Here is a 24,221-nt window from a genome sequence, read left to right as displayed (position 1 = left end):
CCTTTGAAGAAAAGAAAACATTACTTAGGAGAATTGCTACCCTAAAGAAGAAAAGTGAAATAGTAGCTAATGCATGACAACTAGAGATTATAAGTCAAGTTGAACAGCTTAAAATACAAGAACAAAAGCTATTGAAAATTTAGAATATGAACTTAGAAGGACCTATAATACATTATATTAAAAAATATAGTGCTCTAGAAGCTAACAACAAAAAGAAAAAGATATAGGGCATGCTGTTGAGGCTAAAGATAAGGGGAAACAAAAGGAGATTGGTGTTAAGATTAATGAATTGGTAAAAATTGTTTAGATCCATGATTCCATGTCACTTTCTAATATTGAGTTAGAAAAGAAAAGGAAAGAAAAGGATTCTCTAGTTAAGAGATTGGAGATTGCAAAAAATGAAGCAGCTATAATTGCGATAAACAACAAGATTAAATTCTTAGAGAATGCTAGGAGGCAATCTGAAGTTGTGCCCAAAGATGATGGTGGATCTAATGATGCAAATAAAAATACTACTAAGATACCTATTCCTTTCTTATCCTTATTTTCATATAAAGTAGATCTTAACAAATCTATTAGTGATTCTAGCACTAGTAATGCTGTGGGTAACACTAGGAAAGATATTGACCATCATTCTAAGATTGATTTACAAAGAAGACTTGTCCAATTAGAGGGTTATAGGAAAATATGTTTTGATGGAATTCCTGGTTACCCTAACCCAATCCCACAAGAAATAAGGCAATGATTGCCTAAATTTTTTGGGAACAATGCTATCACTTGTGAAGACCATTTGAGGAGTTTTCTTGATATGATGAGTCATTATGAGGTTGAGGCTGAGGATGTTATTATGAAATTATTTGTTCAATCATTAATTGAATATGCTAGAGAATGGTTCAAAAGACTTCCTAAATTATCTATTGTTGATTGGAAGAATATTCAGTACTGTTTCAAAGAGCAATACGATGACAAGTAGAATCAAAGCTATATTCTAAGTGAATTCAGTAATATTAAGAGGCTACCTAGTGATCTATCACTAAGTTTAATAATAGGTTCCAAAAAAGAATGTATAAGCTCATGCAAGCCATGCAAGTTGATGACAAGATCTATTTGATTACTTATTTGAATACTTTTGATGGAAAAATTGCATACCAGCTTAGGGATAAAGAACCTAGGACTTTAAGAGATGCTTTCAGAATTGCTATAAATGTGGAAAACAATTTGAGAATTTTAGGAAGGTTGGAAAATAAAAGAGATGACCCCAAATTGTTTGGAAATAAGGGAAATAGAAAGGAGGATAACAAGGGTGGAGGTGGAAAAAAGAAAGATCCTAATGAGATAAGTCAACTTCTAAATTTTGTAAAGGACCTAAATATCTCTCAGGTAAAAAATGATAGGAATTCCACTAAAAATAGGGTCCCTTACCAGTCAAATTTCAATAGACAGAATAGGTTGAAAAATTTCCCTTCTATTACCACTTGGAAAGATGGTCAACCTAATGTCCCTCCCCCCAAGAATACCAACAATAAGGTCACCCCTGATCCATTATCTAAAAACTCTATAAATTTAGTAGATGATCCTAAATTCATTGTTGAACCTATATGGTGCTTTGTGTGTCAATTACCCCATGCCCCTAAATTTTGTGTACAGTAGCCTTATCTTTCCCTGGAAATTTGAATGTAGTAGAAAAATATCAAGAACATGAAGAAAACAATGAGGATGAAGGGTGTAAAATTTTTGAGTCACACTATGATTATTTTGATTGTGAGGATGATGATAGAGATGTAAATGAGCAAAGGTGGTTTCAAAATAAAGTGCAACAACAAGTATTCTTTGATGAAAGTGATGTTGGAGATAATGTATGTAACATGGTAAGTGCCAAAAAAGAGGACACATCAAGGAAGCCCTCTAGGGAAGAGATTGATCAAATTACTGCAAACATGATAGCTCAAGTATATACTAGAAACATGGCTCAAAAGGAGGGTGATGACAAGGTGGCTAGTATGTTTATAAAGGGGGTTAACTTTAAAAAAGGGGAAGCGGTGAAGCCTAAAAAAATCCCTACTGAGAAGGTTAAAATTACAAATAAAAAATGGGAAACAAAGAAGGAGAATAATTTCAAGGCTTGTGAGTTCCTAAATAGTACCCCAAAGAAGTCAGATGAGAAGGTACCAAAAGCAATCATTACAAGTGACAAGAATTACCAAGGTGTTGTAAATAATTTTGATAAACATCATGATAAAATGAGTATTGTCATTGATATCCCATTAGATTCTTCTATAGATATGACTACAATGTTATCCCAAATTACTGTCAAAGTCCCTTTTTCTGAATTATTAAGGATCCTTGAACATAGATATAAAGCTTTAGCATGGTTGGAAAATACTGGTATAAATGTGAAACATGAGTGTGATAAAAATCACAGTCCCAAGGAAAGTAGTATAGAAAAGGTAAAGGATACTGAAGCTAAGGTAGTTGTGTCTCAAATTCCTTAGATGTTTTTGGATAATTCTGTAAATCAATGTTTGGGAAATGTTGAGCCATTTTTCTTAAGTATTTTAGTAAACGGTAAAACATTAAAAAATTGCATGATTGACTCTGTTGCTTCCAATACTGTGATTCTTTTTGAAATAATGAAGGAATTAGGCTTGAAGGTAAATACTACTCAACGAAGATGTTGTGCTATAGATAAAAGAGAAGTGACAATCATAGGTACTATTAATTCTTTATCATATCGACTAATAGCCTGTCTAGACAAAGAACTTACTATGAGTGTATTGGTTGTTGATATTCCACCTTAGTATGGCATGTTGTTATCTAGAAAATGGAGTGCTACCATGGGAGAGAGTCCGTGTTAGAGTAATTAGTTGTTTTCACTTATTAATTAAATCACTTTGATTTAATTAAATAAATTACCTATTACTCTAGTTTTCTTAAGCTATCTCATAGGTGCATATAATTAATATTTTATATTAATTATAATGTGAAACCTAACGTTTTTAGGCTTTAGCTTACCCTTTTTGGGTTCTGATATCCTTTATAAGGATTGATCTCTTTGTAATTCATTGAATCTGTTGAATAATATTTTTCTTCATTTGAATACAATTTTGGATGTTTTTTAGATCAAACCCTTGCCTCTTCTTGTATTTTTTTTCTATGTGATAGGTTTTCTGCATGGAGGTTTTCTTGGGCTTAGTGGATTTGATTGGCATATTTGTTCAAATCCTACAGTCTGCAGTGTGATTTTTTATTTGCTACTTTTAATAGTGAGGGCAATTTGATAAAAGTAGATAGGGAGCCTAAAAGTATATAGATGATAGAAGAAGATGTAGAGGAAAATATGAAAAAAATTGTGGATATAGATATTAATGCATTCTGAGCTGAGGTTTTGACTCTGAAGAAATCCAAGCATAAATCTCATACAAAAATAGAAGCTGACACAAAAATAGAAAAAGGTGATCTATGGACTATGTTTTTTGAGGGTGCATGCTGCAAGGATGGATTTGGGGTAGGTATTTTGTTGATATCTCCAGCAAGGGTAACAAAGAAATTTTCCTTTACTTTAAGCTTCCCATGTACCAATAATATAATAGAGTATGAGGCTTTACTATTAGGCCTTAGACTAGCTCATAAGCATGGGATAAAGTGTTTACATGTTATAGGAGATTTTGAACTAGTTGTATCCCAAGTAAGAAATGCTTATGTGTCAAAGAACAAAAGATTAAAGTAGTACAAAAATGCTATGTGGGATATGATTGAATGTTTTGATGCATTGGGATAATTTGAAAAGATAGGACTAATAATAAGATGGAAAACTTACTAGAAAATATAGCAATAAAGCCTGATGATATCACATTTTCTGGTATGTGTAAAATTGAGATCCAAACTAGGTCCTCTGTCCTTGATAATGTTTAAAATTGGCAAGTATTTGAAGATGATAAGGATATTATGAGATTTCTTAAATGTGAGAATATGCTGTTAGGACAAGAAATTGATTGTGCAGCCTATGTAGAGAATATAAATGGAAAAGATAATATTTTTGGGTAGGAAGTTGTGCAATTGAAGACAAACAAAACCCCAAAGGGTCTAGTTGTTTTAGAAACTATTTTTGACAACCAAGACAAGTCACAGATGAATACTAGTGAATACAATGCCAAAGATATAAAGGAGGTAAACTTGGGAACTCAAGAAACACCTAAAAAAGTATATATGGTAAGAAATTACCTCCTAAAATCAGGAAAGATTTAATAGACCTACTAAGGAAGTATAGACACATGTTTGCATGGTCATATGATGACCTAAAATCCTATAGGGAAGATCTTTTTCATCATGAGATCCCTTTGAAACTAGATGCTAAACCTTTTAGGCAGAAACAAAGGCCAATAAATCCAACTTTTGCTCCCAAAATGCAAGAGGAACTAATCAAACTAAGAGATGCAGAGATCATAAAGCCTATTAGACATTCTTCTTGGGTATCCAATTCAGTTCCTTTCAAGAAGAAAAATGGAGACATAAGGTTATGCGTTGACTTTAGATATCTTAATATATCTTCATTAAGGGATAATTATGGATTGCCAAATATGGAAGCTATGTTGCAAAGGTTCACTAGTTCAAAGCTTATGTCTATGATGGATGGATTTTTAGGTTATAATCAAGTGGTTGTTAAATAATCAAAACAATTCAAGACTATTTTTACTACTCCATGGGGTACTTATGTTTATGTCAGGACCCTTTTGGGCTTACTGATGCTGGGGCTACTTTTCAAAGGGCTATGAATGTGGCTTTTGTTGATATTATTGATGAATTTCTAGTTCTGTATTAAGATGACCTCACTGCTTATTCCAAGGATGAGAATGATCATTGCATACATTTGGAAAAGGTATTTATTAGAGCCCTTAAGTATGGTATTTCTTTAAATCTAAGGAAATGCAATTTTGGTGTTACTGAAGGAAAGTTGTTAGGATATCTAGTTGGTAAACATGGAGTGAGGATTGATCCCGAAAAGGTAGAAGCAATAGACAAAATTTTGAAACCCAAAAGTGTTAAAGGCATTCAGCCATTCTTTGGATAGACCAACTTTCTTAGGAGATTTGTGACTAATTTTGTAGGCATTAGTAGGTCTATATCAATGATGATAAAGAAAGGATTTGAGATAAAATGGGATGGTAAACCTAGCACTGCATTCTAGAAGATTAAGCAAGCTATTAAAGATGCCCCTATTCTCAGAGCTCTAAATTATGATAAATCAATGCATATATTTTCCTTTGCCTCTTTTCACACTGTTGCTGTAGTATTGTTATAGAAAAATGAGGAAGGTAATGAGCAACCCGTTGCATTTTTTAGCAAATCCTTGTAGGCAATAGAACTCAAATATGATATAAATGAAAAGCAGACATATGCACTAGTGAAAGGAGTCAAGACTTTTAAGTGTTACTTAATTGGAGCTACTATTATTGCTTTTGTTCCTATTGCTACTGTGAGGGATATTTTTTCACAACAAGAGGTATCTAGCAGAAGATGTAGATGGATTAATATAATACAAAAGTTTAACATTGATATTCAGATTACCAAACTAGTTAGGGGTCAAGGTTTGGCCAAATTGATGATAGAAGCCAATTTAAAGGAAAACCAAATTAATCAACTTTATGATAGTTGCAGGGATAATCTTTGTGATATGGATACTTTTGACTGGTACAAAGATGTGATTTATTATTTGCAAAACATGAAATCTCCATTAGAATTAACAGATAACCAAAAAAGATCTTTGAAGTTACAAGCCATAAGGTATGTTATAGTGCAAGGACAATTATGGTGGAGAAATATGGAAGGGGTACTTTTGAAGTGTGTAGATGAAATTGAATCTAAAAGGATTTCGAAAGATATGCATGAATGTGTATGTGGTGGTCATTATATGGCTAAGACCACTACTCATAAAATTTTCAGGGCTGGTTTTTGGTGGCCAACACTTTTCAAAGATGCTCATGAGTTTGTAAAGGTTTGTGATGCTTGTCAAAGGTTTAGTGGAAAGTTAAAATTTTCTTGGAATCTACCATTAAGACTTGTTGATGTACATACACCATTTCAATAGTGGGGAATTGATTTCATAGGTGAGATCTCAAATAAATCTAGTGGTGGACATTCTTGGATATTAGTTGCTACTAATTAATTTACTAAATGGATTGAAGCAATCCCTACTAAAAATGCAACAAGTAAAGTAGTGATTAATTTCATCTTAAACAATATTGTGACAACATTTGGGTGCCCACAGAAAATTGTAACTGATAATGCTATGTGTTTAAGATCTAAGGAATATAATTTTTTTTGTAAGAAGTATGGCATTATAGACTACACATCATAACCCTATCATCCCCAAAGAAATGGTCAGGCAGAATCATGTAATAAGAGTATATTGAAAATCATCAAGAGAATTTTAGGAGAAAACAAGAAGGCCTAGGATTCAAAATTTCCATTAGCTCTATGGGCTGATAGGGTTACTATGAAAAATGCCATTGGATGTGCTCCATTTGAATTGGTCTATGGTGTATAGGGTAGACTCCCACAGAATAACCTAAAGGAGATGTATAAATTTGTTCAACTATATGAAGATGATATCATTGATGAGATGCAACTCAGAGTGGATGATATTTTGCAATTAGAAGAAGTAAGGAGAGAGTCTTTTGTTCAGAATGCCAAGTTACAATCACAGATGAAGCACTTATATGACAAAAGGACCATTGAGAGAAAATTTGAAATATCATGAAAGGTATGTGCTACATTACACTAGGCTATAAGGAAAAGCTGATGTGTAATGCTAGTTAGGCCAGTAAAATGATTTGTCATTGAAAAGGGTTGGAAGCTTTGTGATCATTGATCTATGTAGGATCAATGGGTAGTGCATGCCTGCATTAAGAAACTACATGAGAGATAAGAAATGCGGGTATGTGCCCTTGTGCCATGTGTCATAGTGGATCCAAGATCTAGGGAGAGTGCTAAGTCCTTGTGCCATGTGTCATAGTGGAGCCAAGATCTAGGGAGAGTGCTAAGTCATGCCATGTTTTCTGACACATGTGCTTAGCTTGAAGTGCTGATTGTTATGGGCACAAAAACTTAAACATTAATGTGGTAGTGAGATTTTTTAGAGCATGAGGGTTAAAAGGACTAACCTAGCCAAGAAGTATGATCCTATCATGAGGTGGGTAAAGAATCATGCTCGAGTGAATATTTTTAGGGTTTTCCCTAAACTAATTAGTGAGGTTTTCAACCTCAACCCTAACCATGCCATGCATGAAATCATTGATATTGATGACCTTCAAGCAAGGTACAATGGACAAAGGATCTACTTAAGGACAGGGCCATAGCAAGAACATGTTGCCAAGATTGGTAAATTGTTTGCGATTACTGCTAGTACCCCAAATCCATTATTAAGGAGACATTTTAATATCAGGGCTCAAGCATTATATTTCTCTCTCTACAAGATTTTTGAGATGGATGAAGTTGAAAAAATTCTAGGCTCCATTATTCTTATCATGGTTCAAACTCTTCAATTTGGGATGAGTACTATTCTAGATTTTGCCACTTTTCTTGCATGGGAAATTCACAATGGTTTGGTGGGGATAGCACAAGGGAAAGTAAACAAACCATTCTATTGGTATTCATTGCTCATGCATGTATGTCTATATAAGGGAGTTACCTACTTCTCTAAGGGCATGGAGCCAGAAGTAACCAAAGATGGAGAGAAGAATCCAGTCCAATTGTGGAGTGTTGACATGACCTCAGAGGCTAGAGATGCCAATTTTGTGAGGTTTGATAGATATTTTTCATCTAAGCTCAAATTTCTCTTGAGAGAAGATAGCCCTAGGATTCCATAATTGCTGCTTGAACTGTTCAGGCCTAAGGACCATGCAAAAGGGTTTTTGGTTAGTCATAATTGGACAGATATAATCCCATATAATATTTCTATAGTAATAAGAGTATATGGCTTTTTGAGGAAGCCTCATGTGCTACCATTCCATGTGCCTCTAAAGATAGGGATAGCAAAGTTGTTGTGGTAGATTGGTACTATTGATGAAAGAGATTTGACCAAGAAAAGTACGTTTTTCCCAGTTGTCACTATAGTACATGATTTTGTCTTTGTAAGAAAAGGATGGAAACACCTCAGCTTATTTTTGCATAACTATAATATGGTAGAGTCCCATGCATGATTTATTGATCTAGAAGGGTTTTATGACCTCTTAAGAGAAAGGGAAAAAGCTGCTCGCATGGAAGATGAAGTGCTTAACCCTAATGGAGGCATTCCTATAGTGTACTACGATGTGGATTGGATGTTTGTGGCACTAGTGAATGGATTGGATGTGGTTTGTGGTGAAAGGAAATATGTAGTATTGCTAGGTGGAAAATGAGTATATTATGAAATGACTATAGGGGTGATAGAATCAGATACAAATTGTATAATTATAGTTGTTTGGGATGTGGTGTGGATCAAGGGTTGAGTGATGATGGGTTGAAGAGATATTCAATTTCATTGGTTCTATTTGTGTTGGTTGGTATCCACCACTTGATAAAAAGAAGGGATCATGAAGGCTAGATGGCTCTGTGGGTGGTGATTTCCATCCAAATAGAGGATGTGTAGGATCTATAATGTCAATAGGTGGTGGTCTTCCAAAATCAAAGGCACTAACATTATCCCTTAAGAAATTTTCCATCATGGTCTCCTTATTTTGATCTATGATGGCATTAACAATGGTTGCATGACCAGGTTGGTTCATCAAAGCATCTATGTCTAGCACAAAACCTAATTATTCTAGAATTTATGGTGGTAGATCTTGTGATGTTGGGGAGACTATGGGGTATGGCTATGCTTGAGTTGTACTACTACTAAGATTAGTATCCATGTACTTCTTCCATTTATTCTTATCGAGACATGTGGTAGGTGGAATGAAATGATGACTTCCCTAAGGATGAAGCATAAGATGTGGTGTGAGTAAATGATTTTTCTAGATATGACTATGATGGAGAGACTTTCTATGATGCAAAAAAGAATGTGTGGGAATGATCCTAATGATATCTAGGGAACCTAAATAATATGGTGTTAAGAGAAAGAAAGTATGTTTACCTTATGTGTGAGCTTAGAATATAATGGTGATATCAAGACTAAGGTAGCCTTGTGAGTTTTTGGAAGACAAATGATGATCAAGTGTGTAGCCCAACCTTTTGCTCAAGGTGATGAGGGACACAAATGAGAAAGACAATTTATCCTAAACAATACTTATTTCAAGGATAACTATGATAGTGTGATGGTTGAAATTTTTTAGGGTAAACAAATCTCAACAAGACAACACCAAATTCTTAAGTGAGGAGTAGATAGTGGAGGATGTTTTGATCTATGATGTTTGTTTTGGATGATGTTTGAAAACCTAAGATTGATGACAAAAAGGAGGGCTTGAATCTATAGAATTCCTAAATAGGACGAGGAACTATATGAAAGACTAAGCCTATGAGAAAATAAGTGCATAAGTGTGTGTGGAAAAAGAAGGACCTCAACAAAGTAACAATAGATTTTTGAAAAGGCTTTGGTTGACACCGTGTCTAAGAGTTAAGTTCTAAAATATATAATCTCACTTAGTTTGTAGAGAAACTTTAGCACTATCTTTCTCAATTTGATCTAGTTTAGTGATCCTTGGATTGGGGATATGCCTCTTGTGTTATGTTTCTCTCTCTTTGTAAATTGGTATTTGTGGAAGTTTAGCCTTTTTAAACTTGGTTTTGGGTGTGTCTGACATGAGATTACTAGGTTTATTACAACTATGGGTTAAGGTAGTGGCTATACTAAGTATACCCTTTTACCTTAGGTTGGAAAACATAAATTGGTTGGGAAATAATTAGGTCTCAAGGAATGGTGTTTTATAAAAAGGAAAAAGTGGTTTGGGTTCAAATATAAGTAGCAAAAGTGGGATAAACTAGGCCTAAGATTATTGTGAATAAATTTTCTAACAATCCTTTAAAAATAGTAAGGGTAAATTTGGTTTGAGGATGGATGTTTTTGAGTGGTAACAAAGAGAGATTTTACCAAAGGATGGAGTAATGGCTTTTTGTTTTTGAAAATAGTTGAAGCAAGGTTGACTAAATCCAATTTTTTTGTGAATAGGTTTGTTAACAATTTGTTTTGAAGCAACAGGCATAGTTTGGATTTTGAAAAAAGGTACAGTAAAACGAACTAGAATAAATTTGTTACAAATAGACTTACTAACAATTTTTTTGGGATAAGGGTATGTGTAGGATCATGGTCTGCCAAAAAGTGGTGATCTGAAAAATATGTAGTTCTGAAATGCCTCAAAGAATTTCAAAATCTATTCCAAGTTTTTTCCCACCCATCCTGATACTAAATGAAAACAATTAATAACTTTATAATTCCTACTATATCTTTCGATACCAACCTTATATGGTCATCTTTAAAACATCCCAAAAATGTGTTTTTGGCATGTTCTTATGTGTTTTTTGCATCAAGCATGTAGCTGACGACTTTTTTTTAACCAAAACTTGATTTAATGAAAAGGGTTTCTTAAGAATGTTCTTAGATTTTCATAAATGTAAGGTTTGTCAAATTACAAGATCAGTAAGTAATTATTACTTATTTTCTAATGGAGTTAGCTACAAAGTGCTGATTGACATACTGGTTGAAAAATAGCTATAACTTTCAAACCATATAAGATTTGTGAAATCCAAAAGATGTGTCACATTCTATGCTTCAACTAGTATAAGAAAAAAAAAAAAAACTTCATTTTGATTTATTTTGAACTAGTTAAGGTGGTCAGACACGGGAGTTTTTAAATTCTAAAAATAATTGAGTATAAAATTCATAATTAATTATTTATTTGGAATAAAAATTTCCAAAAATATGCATCACATCTAGGCATGAGTCTACTTTTTATATCTAAAATTATATTTAAAAATATTATCATTTGATTATGATTAAGGTGGTCAGACATACACCTACTTTTTATTTTCGCCCTGAAATTTTTGTAGTACTGCATTAAAATCCAAACTTTTGACCAATCCAATATTTTTTTCTCCAAATAAGGCCTTGTATTTTAGAAACTAGATTCAATTTCCTACAGATTTTTTTCTTACAACTTTTTCATATATAGTCTAGAGCCACTTTAAAATTATGTGTCGAGTTGACATAACCCTGATTTATTAGTTTTTTACTGCCACTTAAGGCCATAGTTTGGTACACCATGATCCTGCACATACCCATAACAAGGATAAGACTCTTTGGGACATGATGTATTATGAGAAAACAGTCTCTCAAAGGACAAAGAAACTTTGAGAGAGAAAAAAAAGTGATCTCTTTTGCACAAATAAGATAATTCAAGGACACTTTTTATCCCTAAGGTCAAATTTGGTTGCAATATGTTATTTAATGACCCACAACTTGATATCTCTTGATTCTAGTGCATTATGTCTCTCTAATCGAAGAGGTGTGTCAATACAAGGGTCAATCAAAAAATGATACACATCAAAGAATCTTCATGGCATGCAAAATAGAAGTACCCCTTCTACAGGGACAATAACTCTTGGAGATGAAACCCAAGTAGCCTTATGCCTTTACCAAGGGAGAACAATGGTGAGTAATATTAAGGGATTCCATTTTCCTTGCACTACGAACTAACATACCAAGGATAAAATCATGATAACTAAATTGGATTGTAAATAGGGATGTGGAGTTAGCCACTCAGTTGTTACTTATGTGATCCACTTAAGGATCTATTCCAGACATGCTAAAATATTGGGAAAGTTTTCCCACCTTAGGACACACCTAGAAACACACCACTCAAACTTTCTTGATGCAATGAGAAAATTTACTCTTCCCCTCATTTATATACTAGCTAGGTTTTTACTAGTTTGAACTTCTCACCAAAGGGGACATGCTTCCTTGAGGTGGATGAACTCTTAGATTTTTGTGAATGATCTTGCTAACAACTTCATTACATGCATAATGTACTTTAAGGGTCTTAATTTGAAAAAGTAGAGAAGACGAAGATGTGATAAAGAGCACAATCTCAAGATACAAAAGGCACTTGATTCATTTCTAATTTGGATGCTTAGTGTATCTTAATAGATATTTTGAAATACACGTGATTTTAGCATACAATGTTCATTTCCAACTTACATCAATGGCCAACATAATAAATCACATCAACAAAAGAAATCAAGCATGTGAAAACTTTGAAAGAGACAGGAATAAGGACAAAGTTGCTTAAACCATTTGAGATTTTTTGAATTCTTTTTAAGCCCCAAAGTTGAAGTGTTTCCACATAATATTCATTTGCACTTAAATTTTTTTTTTTATTAGACTGTAGGAATCAGGTGTAGCACGACCCCCCCTATAAACTGTAGTGCGCTGGGTAAACTTTTTAACGTGATCGACAGCACTGGCATGACATGCCCACTGATATCATAGGGATAGGGGAGACTAGAACCCATGACCAACCCCCTACAATAGGGAAGATTGAGCCAACCGAGCTAGAGCCCCCACCCATTTGCACTTTAAAATTGAATGTTTATTGTATTGGTTAATTTTTAGAGTTCAAAATTCAAGATTTTTTTTCTAATTATCAAAACAATCATCCCAATGAAAAAAAAAGTTCTAAGATGTAAAAATTCATTCCATCAAAATATTAAAAGTTTTTCCTTGAAGAATTTGAGATTGAGTTTTCATAAATATACTAAGTAATCTTGAAAAAGATAATTGTTAGGATTCCAACAAGCTACCTTTGCAATAAACAGTAGTTAGAAAGTAGAGCTGGTCAATCAAACTAGTGAACCCATGAGTGTTAATTTGCAATCTTGCAATGCAAGAAAGCAGTCAAACAATGTCGGATTGTGGTGCAAAAAATTAGTGAAAACTTAGGAAAAGTAGGTAGTAGGAAAAAAATCATAGAGCAATATTGTGATAGCATAATCCTTTAGGTTTTTAGGTTGGCATTCCCACTGATAGGTATATTCATTAGTTTGAGAATGAAAGTTAAAACTAGATTTGTAGCTCTGGTTATTTTGGTAGAACGTTCTCACAAGTTTTTATAGTGATCTTGTTGGTAAAAACTGACATTCCCATAGGAGGATCAATTTGAGGGAAAGTTAGGGAGTGGTTTTGATGCCATGTAGTGAAGAAGGCTTTCGGTAAACATGTTCCTGCCTACATAGGTTTGCAATCCCATCAATTTTTTCTTGTGACTTCACAACTATGGGTTCGTGAATACTACATCTTTTAAAGATTGTTGAATAGGAGACTAATTAGGTGGTTGGGAGTGTGTTTCCTGGTTGGAGATTTTAGCACCTGCAAATAATCTTAAAAAACCTAATACATACACAACAAAGCACAATATGTCAGTTTGGTTAGTTAACAAAATAAGTGCAAAAACATGATTAGAATGACCCAAATGTGGGCTCCCACTGGGCATGCCAAAATGTAGTGCTATAAAAACTTAGTATTCTAAGAACATTAAATATTTAAATTAACATTCAAACCTAGAAATTAAGAAAAACTTTGAGGTAAGACAAAGGAAGCACTAAGGAGGAAAGCATACCAAAAAAAGGTAAGTTCCTCAAGTGTTCATCCTATGGCAATGTCAATATGTCTTGATATAAATGGATGTGTGCTCATGGTGTGCCTAAAGCTTCAAGTGGATATGAGATTTAAGAATGAAGGTGGATGGAGGATTTAACAATGGAGGTGTGGATGGATTTTTAGCATGAAGATTGTATAATAGGGCTGTGCTATAGTGGTCAATATGGTATTAGGGATAGTGAGATGGAGGGTCAGGATGTGAGGATGGAAGAATGGTGAGGGATGGCTAGGATTATTTGAAAGTGAAGCACATGGATTATTCTTGTTTGGAGCCAATTAGGGAGTGACACTTGTCACAAGGAGGATGAGTGTGAGAGGTTGGGAAAAATAGATGGTCAAAGGGAGTTATGAGGGAGGAAGAGTGTGTAAGAGGGATGTAAGAGTTATTTATGGCATATAAGAGGCATTAATGCTCTTGGATAGGAATGAAAGAGGATAAGGGAGACCATTGAATTTGTCTTGGGTTAGGAAGTCTTAGCTGTTGGAATTACAAGGGGAAAGAGTAAACTTTTAAGAGGGGGGAGGTGAATCAGTAGTTTAAATTTGAACCCATAAAACTTTCACCACACATCCATCTCATGTATTCAATAGATAAGCTAAAATAACATGTAAAACACATACATCTAAATCATGTAAACATGTAAGCAAACACACACATAACACCATATATGATTACCCCAAAACCCTTTAAGTGAGAAGGTAAAATTGGGGTGGGGTTGACACCCACAAATCTTCACTATTGTAGTAATAAAGTAGTGTATCCAATGAAGGTTACAATGTTTTGACCATGAAACATGATCTAACCTATGAAAGGTCTACCCTGTTAAAGGCTTACAAAGATTGTTAGGTCTCACCTTGTTAGAGGATTTAAGCACCCTGTTAGAAGTGTACCTTGTTAGAAGACTTCAACTTACAACTAAGTAAGCACCCCATTAAAATTTTTTATTGAGCCTATTAGGACTACTCTATTAAGAGATTTAATTGAAATCACCTGTTAAAATGTCTCAACATAGATTCTATAGTTAGCACTTGCTTTCTTTATAATAGATCACCTCTAAACAATATATTCTTGATCCTTCATGATCAGATGTCACAATACTACATCTCCTTCTCTATCCTCTATTCTTCTCTAACTAGTTCTGTAATTTACTCCTTCTTCATAACTTCTAACTCACCTTGAATGTTCTACAAATTATCTTATTCACTCTTCTATCCATTCTCCAACCATAATCTCTCCTTTGTTAATTCTGTAAGGAAACTTGGCAAGAAAGAATATAACTGTTTCCACATAATCCATAATAGATCTAAAATAAATACGAAATTAAAATCCACATGCAAGAGAATAGAAAACATACCCACAAAATGTGACACAAGATATACCCTGGGAAACCCTCATTAAGGGAAGAAACCTAGCCTCCAAAAGCATCCATCACCATGCATTATTCAACAAAAATACCATTGCCATACAACCATGGAAGCCTTCATGGCCATAGCCACAACTGAGAAAACTATGTGAACAAGCATGAATCCACACATCCCATACCATTCTTCCAACCTTCACAAATGCTCCCTTGGCTAACTTGTCAAGCCTTGTCTCGCTTGACTCTTGCCTTTCTCACACTCATACTCTACAACAACTACCCTTGTGGCTGCTTATATAGTAGCAAGTCCCACAAAACCACCAAGTCGTATTACATAAACCATGTGCTACCTAACCCACTAACCCCACATTTAATATTGGGCATTTAATTATTTTTCCCAATATTAAATAATTACATAAAATATTGCACAATGTTACAATACAACTCATCAAAAATATTCTATGAGAATCTTTACATGTTGCACGTCCATCTAGGTATAACATTACATAATAAAAATAAAATAATAAAATATAACAATATTATGCAATGTGTACAACACCCATTATCTCAACAATCTCCCACTTGTATACATTGCATAGGGTCAATCTATAGCCACATAAATGAACAAGGGAACAATCCTTCCTAGCACATCCACCATCATGGATCAAAATACACCAAGTGCTCCATCCTAGTACTTGCAACAAAATCAAAGTATCCAGCATCTCAAACATGAATGAGCTCACCTCCTATTATGCCACTTCCATTGGACATACATAGAAGCCATCCAAAGAGAAATCCACCCAACCTGTCACATTAGAAGATCATAAAATCCTATGCCAATTGAAATTCCAAGCACAAAATAACCTAATCCAAAGGTAATCACATGTATCCATAGTTGTCAAAATATCCATAGCTGAAATAGCATGCACAACAAAGTGCCAAACCCATCCAACTATCCATACCTCAAAGGCATAAAAAGTGAATCTCATATCATCAACATATGCAATCTATAACCTGCAATCACAAGCCTCAAGAGCAATACCCGTTACATATATACCAAGAAGCTCCCACTGCAAAAGATAATGTCAAATCTATAACCAATTCACTCACATTTCAAAGAAGTGAATCCATGTAGCATCAAGAAAATCCACAATACATAAACTGATATCTTGCAAGAACAACTCTCATAACAAGTCTCCAATAGTCACCCATATATATATGTATATGTATATGTATATGTATATGTATATGTATATATGTATATGTATATATACATATATGTATATATACATATACATATACATATACATATACATATACATATATATATACATTTACATATATATATATATATACATATATATATACATATATACATATGTATATATATATACACATATATATATATATACATATACATATATATATACATATACATATACATATATACATATACACATACACATACACATACACATACACATACACATACACATACACATACACATACACATACACATACACATACACATACACATACACATACACATACACATACACATATACATATATATATATATATATACCAAGTATAATTCTTAAGGATGCGCATGGGTTATTTGGATGAAAGAACACAGAGTACTTTCCTCATTCTATCTATCAATTGAAATCTAACCCCTTAAATTACTCAGATCTATGAATGGTGTAATTTCCTCTTAAAATATTCAACACATAAAAATCTTAGAAAGCATTCAGAAGACATGAAGAAGACAAGAAGTACAAGAAGCAAAATATCATATGCAAAAATCACGAGTGTCTACCTAGACACTAATGCTAAATCACTTCTCAGAATCTTTAGAGCAAACTCCTTCCTTCTCCAACGTTCTTGGGTCCTCCAAACATGCTCCCCGAGCTTCTAGGATAGCTTGAATATAAAGAACTCTTAGGAAACACTTAGAATGTCTCTAGAAACAACCAGAAGATGAGATAAGCGTTGACAACTAAGCACAAGTCTTTTCCAACCTTCTGGATGAGTCACAAGGTTATAGACACCATGTGGTTAATTTGTGCGCTAACTCCTGTGTTGTAGACATATGTGCAATCAAGAGGTGCATTTAATCCTAGGTAGATTTATAACTTTTATTTTAATTCTTTTATCTTTTCTATTCTTATTATTTATTTATTATTTTATTATTATTTTTATTATTATTAATTTTAATTTCTTTTATTTAATTCTTTTTCTCAATTAATTCTCATTTAATTAATTAAAATTAAAATATCAAAAGATCATGATATTATATTAATTTTCTCCAAAATAATTAAATTATTAATTAAATCTTTTAATTTTAGACTTAATTAATAGAAAATTCACCATAGACCTCCAAGATAAAATATGAAAACCCATCAAAGAACAATCCACATAAAATCAGTCTAAAGGGTTAAAATTGAGAATTATGTCATCTGACACATTCAGAAAGTAAAATATCTTAGATACTTGTCCTACCTCACTAGGACAAATGGTTTAAGGGTTTAGGATTTGGACTTGAGAATTTATCTCCCCTCTCTTACCATTGAGATAGTATGATAGGGTACGCTCATCCTGGCAATTCAGGAAAGTCGATACATGGTACTTGCAACCTACATAAAAACCATGCATGTACATTATATATATATATATATATATATATATACAGGCAATGGCAGGAAGTGGTGCATCATGTAGATTTTGACTAGCAGGTGACTACAACTCCCTTCCAAAACTATATCAGAAATGCCATACATAAGAAACAAACATGCACACCATACACATACAAGTATGGGGTAAGTATCCATAAGAAAACACATGTGATAATAAACCATCTAACTAATCATCATCAATAACTGAAAATAATGTAATAATCATGATGCATATATGAAATGTAGAGTCTAAGTAATCTCATCACATATAAACTGAACCCATATCACAATATCTGATAGTCTCAAAAAAATGCTACTAACCATCAACATATAACTAGTTTAATAGAGTTCAGCCATGATAGCAACAATGTATCTAGAAAGATGTAAATGAGGGAAGGCACTACACAATGTGAAACAAATTTAGCAAGTTTTCTTCTTCTAGTAAGTGCATATGTCAAAAACTATTGAAAGTTCAATACATAGGAACAATGTTTATATAGTCTCCTTATGCACATTTTCTAACAAAAAAAATCCAAGGCCACTAGGTTGAAGATTTGTTTAAGCTTTATTTTGTTGATCAAAGGATACGACTAAGAAATATCACACTTGTATAAAAAGGAATCCCAATTTAATTCAAGTATATATTCACACATTTAAATTTAGGTAAATCCATTCGCTATCTAGTAGTGAGCTTATGCTTATACAACTACAAATGGGAATGTCCTTGCATTCATTCCCTAAAATAGATCTCTAAACATGTCTACATCATTGGTATTCTAGAGGTTTGGTAACAACTATTTAATTTTTAAGCAAGATATAGAGGTTTAAATTTGATTGCTTAACATAATCTTCTATCTATGAAAATATCAGATAACTTATTGTTTTTGGTTTAATAGTTGAGTACATGCTTAATCTATCGATTCCATATGCATAAACATATTAAGAAATGCTTGCTTGGCCACAATGATAAATATCAATCAATATAAATTTAGGATTAAGAACAACATCATACATATTAGACATGGAATTCCCTTTTACACCTAAAGGATGCTTGTAAAATCGATACCGCAACATTGGGAAAAGTACAGGGCACATCATGTGGATCATAGGAAATGTGGTTATGAAAAAAAGAGCATGTATTTTATGAAATAACCTAGAACTTATTATATTAATCGTACCTTTCCAATGATAATATTTAAACATGTCATTTAAAAAAAAAAACAATCTATGATTCTCTAAGTATGATGTCAATAAGTATAACATTTCCTATCAATTTTTAAATTTACTCAACTTTGTAACGAATTGCCACAGTCTAGACAATACAAAAAAGAAAAGGAATAAGACCCTAGTAACTATGATAGTTGCCAATTCATTTCTAATATACATCTTGCCTTCTAACTGCCAAAGCACATCATATATTTTTGATGATTTTCATTAAAATAGAAAGGAACCTATTAATTCTAAAGTTCAAATTTTCTCTTTTTGCTCAATTTCTTTGAAATCCCCAATATGTGTTGTGTTTTTTTTGTTTCCTTCCCCAAGCACCACCATAATTAACATAATTTGTTATTTTCTCTAATCCAAAGCTTTTCAAAGATGCTTTCTACAATGGTGAGTAGTGGTAATGAAGTCCTCCCAGCAAGAAAGAGGCAGATGGAATCCCTCCAAAACCCATTCACAACAAGCGTCCCCACAAAAATGTTGTTAGTCTTCTTGTCAAAAATAGCTCTCCCACTACATTAAAAACATTTTGTAACCATTTCCCCCTTTTGAATCCCACTAATCATCTTTTAGTAACCCAAACATGGTGGAGAGACTAATTGGTCCTCCATTTCTAATGGTTACATTTAAGAATTAGTTTCATGCAATAATTATATAAGGAGTAATTTTTTTTTGATGAATCTACATGATACCAATAAATTCAAAAATGGGAAAATAGGTTCTGACAATCTCTCATACCAACATCTCTTCCAAAGGTAAACTATTACAAATCCAATTTTTCAAATTTTCTTCAGGCAAATTTCATCCAAATATTATTCTCTTTTTCTATTTGAGAATTTTTGTAGGCTAATAGATGTGGTCTATTGAATGGGGTTGGGAATTACACTAAAGAGTTGTAGGACCAATTAAGACAACTAAAGGGAAAGAAAGAGTATTTTGAAGCAAAGCTAGGTGAGAAACCAACACTTGAGAAAAAGGGAGAAATTGCTAAGGTTGATGTGGAGGTTAAGGAAGGGTGTAAGTTAAATAAGAATGCAAAACAAAAGTAAAGAACAACAAGACACATAAACATAGATGTTTATTCGTGTTTCACCAAAAATTGTGGCTACATCCACACTGAGAGTAGAGGAATTATATTGATCAAATAAAATGAGTTTACAAATAGATGCCATCAACATTTATAGATCACAAATGATTAGCTAAAGAGACACAATAAAAGTGGAGGGAAAACACCCAAGTGACTGTTGGCCTTCAATATTCAACAATCTCCCACCTAAAAAAAATGGATATACTAGTTGATCACCCATTCCTCTACTCTACATGCTGACCTAATTCTTTTAATAAGGCCAAGAAAAGTCTTGGCACATTCAAACTTCTCCTTGGCAAAAACCTTTGTTAACATGTCCATTGGATTGATCTTTGTATCAATTTTAGCAACCATTAATTTCCCTTCTTCTACCACATAGAAAACATAGTGAGCATGCTTGTCAATATGTTTGGAATGTTGTTGAGAGGAATGATTTTGAGACATAAAAATTGTAGTCTAACTATCAAAAAATAAAACATAATTATCTTGTTGCCAATATAGATTGCTGAAAAAATGTTGCATCCAAAGCATCTCTCTAGCTCAATCAGAAAGAGGCAAGTATTCAGCTTCAGAAGAAGAAAGTGCAACATAATGTTGCAGCCTTGAGGCCCAACTAATGGCAGAACCAACAAATATGAAAGCATAACCAGTAGTAGATTTGTATTTTTCTCGATCTCTGGCAAGATTTGAATCGGTGAATCCTACCAGTTGAGCATGATTTCTACCAAAATACAATACATACTTAGGAGTTACCTTGAAATACCACAATATCCAATTTACTCCTTCCTAATGAGGCTTCCCAGGATTTCCCACGAATATGATAACTACTCCCACCACATGAGCAATGTCAGAACATTTAGAAACCATATCATATATTATGCTACCAACTACTAATTTATAAGAAGCATCATTCATAAAATCCTTCTCTTCCTGTATATTGGGACACAAATCAGAACTTAGGCAGAAGTGAGGAGCAAGAGGAATAGGAACACTTTTAGCTTCAGACATACCAAACTATTCTATAAATTTGTTAATGTATGATTTTTGTCACAAAGTAAGCATCTATTATTGTCTATATCTAGAGATATTCATTCTAAGAATCTTTTTGGCAGGCCCTAGATCTTTCGTGGAAAACTAAGAAGCTAACTCTTTCTTGAACCTGTTGACTATTTGAGGAGAAGAACTAGCAACTAACATGCCATTAGCATAGAGTAGAGGAGTGACAAACTCACCACTAGGAAGTCTTTTATAGTAGACACATAGATCTGATTCACACTAGGTGAAGTTTTATTTAGCCATGAATTGAACAAACTTAAAGTACCACTATCTTGAAGCTTTGTTAAGCTCATAAAAAATTCACTTCAGCTGGCAATAGAGATGTTCTTTCTCCTTTTTAAAAAATCCTTTAGGTTGTTTCATGTACAATTCCTCAGTGATGTCACCATGTAAAAAAGTCGTCTTGACATCAAGCCATTCAAGCTCAAGATCCCAAATAGCTACCAACCCAAAAATGACTTGGATTGTAGTCATTTGTACAAATGGTGAGAAAATCTCTGCAAAGTCTAGCCCCTTTTTCTAGGCATAACCTTTGACGACCAACTGATTACAATATCTCTTTCTGCCACCATCTTCCTCTTTCACCTTATATACCAACAATTTTTCAGACCTTTACAGTAGGGTGGAAGTAGAACTAGATCCCAAGTTTCTTTGGTTTTAAGAGAATTCATCTCTTCTTCCATCACAAGCATTCACTATTTTTTATTAGTACTTTTGTAGCCATCTCTAAAATTAACTGGTTCTACTTGATTAGAGATTAAAATATCAAGCTGTACTTGGAAAACATCGTTCTCTACCTTGTAGATCACCTTAAGTCTAGAATGTGTTCCTTATTGTGAGAATTACTTCTTAGCAATTCATAATCACTTCTATTTGAAGATGTGCATGTCCTCTATTGAATTTTATGACTAGAGATATCCATCAAGTCACCCAAATTGTTCCTAGCACCAATGTGAGATGGAGCCAGGTTCGATGAATAGGATCCCATTGATTATGCATTGAAGATGTATGTATTGCATTCTCAACTCCAAAATCATCTAGTGCTGACTAAGAATGGAAAGCCCCTTCCTATTTTGTAGCCCAAAAGCCTTGTTCTCCACCAACAATCTCATAATGCGAGGATGATAGACTAGGTTGTGAGCAAGAAACAATGATAGGTCTCTGGCTACTATATTCTTGCATGTCATTGTAAAAATCATCATTAGAGGAAGGAACAATGTTATGGAAGACTTTCACTATAACATCTTCACATGAATCACATGGGACATCAGAGCCATGTGGATTGATGATACCATGCTCGACATCTTGACTACTATTCGCATTAGGTAGGGATGGGCATTGATAAACTCTAGCATCATGTTTGGAATAATTTGGTGCCCAAGAAGATGCTCCATAATAGTGAGAGAGGTTTGGAGAAGGCTCATTAATTAGTAACAACTTTGTATGAAGACTGTGTTCACCATGGGCAAAAGCAAAGGAGGTATTGACATTTTTAGACATGTTATCACTGTCATGACCTATCTCTAACGTAGTATCTTGATTGAATGGAAAATGTTGATGTTCTCCCTTATTGTAGACATCTTCAAGAGATTCCCAAAGGACATCAAATGTGTGTGGTTTTATTATGCCATGTAATTCTATTATGATGTATTTGAAAAAATTGCTATCTCTAAGAAAGAAGAGTGTTATTTGATGGTAGTGGGCTTCCTTCAAATAATTGTTCAGTCTAATGATAAAGATCCATACTAGAAATAGGGGATGAAGACAATAGGATTTGGAGCTAAAATAGAGGTAGGAGAAGAAACCATAGGCTGAGACTATGGGTTTAATGAAGAATTATTCTCATTAAATAAAGACATAGGAATAAAATCTTCAATAACTCTTTCCTATGGTGCTGATTGAAGAGCTAGAAACTTTATCTCATTAAAACCCACATCTCTACTCCTTACAATCTTCTTTGCAAGAGGATCCCATAATCAAAATCCAAATTGATCTTCACCATAGCTCATGAAGATACACTATTGTGATTTTGAATCCAACTTTCTCCTTTTTCCTTTAGGAAAATGAACAAATGCTTGACACCCAAACACTCAAAGATGTGAGTAGGAAATCCTTCTACCCAATCATCTCTCTTCCAAAATTCTAAATTCTAAATGAGATGAAGGACTTCGATTAATTAAGTATACTATTGTATTGTAGGCTTCCACCTAGAATTCTTTGCTTAAACTGGCATTATATTGCATGCATCAAACTTTCTCAAGTATGTTTTGATTTAGTCTTTTTGCTGCCCCATTTTCTTGAGTGGTGAATGGCACAACTTTCACCTATGGAATACCTTGATCTGCACAAAAGTTATCAAACTCCAACGACTAGAATTCACCTTTGTTATCTAATTTTAAAAATTTGATTTTGTGGCTGCACTAATTTTCAACAAGAGCTTTACAAATTTTTAATTTTGAGAAAACTTCAAACTTTCTAGACATCATATAGACCTAAACCTTTCTAGTACAATCATCAAGAAAGGAATCAAAGAAAATTATTCCTCCATGAGAGGTTACCTCTGTCTGACTAAAGACATTTGAGTGTAGTAACTCCAACAATATTGTCTTCTTGTCATGACCATTCTTCAGAAAGCTAACACATTTTTATTTCCGATGAAGATAGTGCTCACAAAATTCTAAATTTACTAATTGGAGACCCAGAAGTTGATCTCAATCAATCATAACCTCTAGCCCCTTTTTGCTCATGTGGCCTAATCTTTGATGCCAAGGTGCGAGTTCCCTATCCACAATAGTCATTGCAATTTTCCATGTGTTCATGATGAGTGTAAGAAAACCTCGAGCATATAACTGACAAAGCAATAATTGAGCACCTCCTTCCATTGATAACAAATATCACCCTTTCCTATAATTTCACTCACCCAAATAAACATTCCCAAATTTACCTTCCTTGTAGTTTGTGAAGGCTTTGCTACAAGAAGATATATGAAATGAAGCCTCAGAGTCAATTACCCATGAATTTGAAGTTGAGTCACTTGTTGCAAGAACCAAAACATCATAACCTTGATCATGAATGATGTTTTTTTCGCTGTCCAAAACCTTTTCCTAAGCCCTTTTGAATTTTCTACAATCCTTTTTAATGTGACCAACCTTTCCACAAAATCAAAAGCTACTTTTTTTACCCCAAGACTGCGATC

Source organism: Cupressus sempervirens, chromosome 1 (assembly GCF_028749045.1).
Source record: "Cupressus sempervirens isolate cs-2001-9-10 chromosome 1, ASM2874904v1, whole genome shotgun sequence".
Classification (NCBI taxonomy): domain Eukaryota; kingdom Viridiplantae; phylum Streptophyta; class Pinopsida; order Cupressales; family Cupressaceae; genus Cupressus; species Cupressus sempervirens.
The sequence above is the reverse complement of the archived record's forward strand: the minus strand, read 5'-3'. Positions refer to the sequence as shown.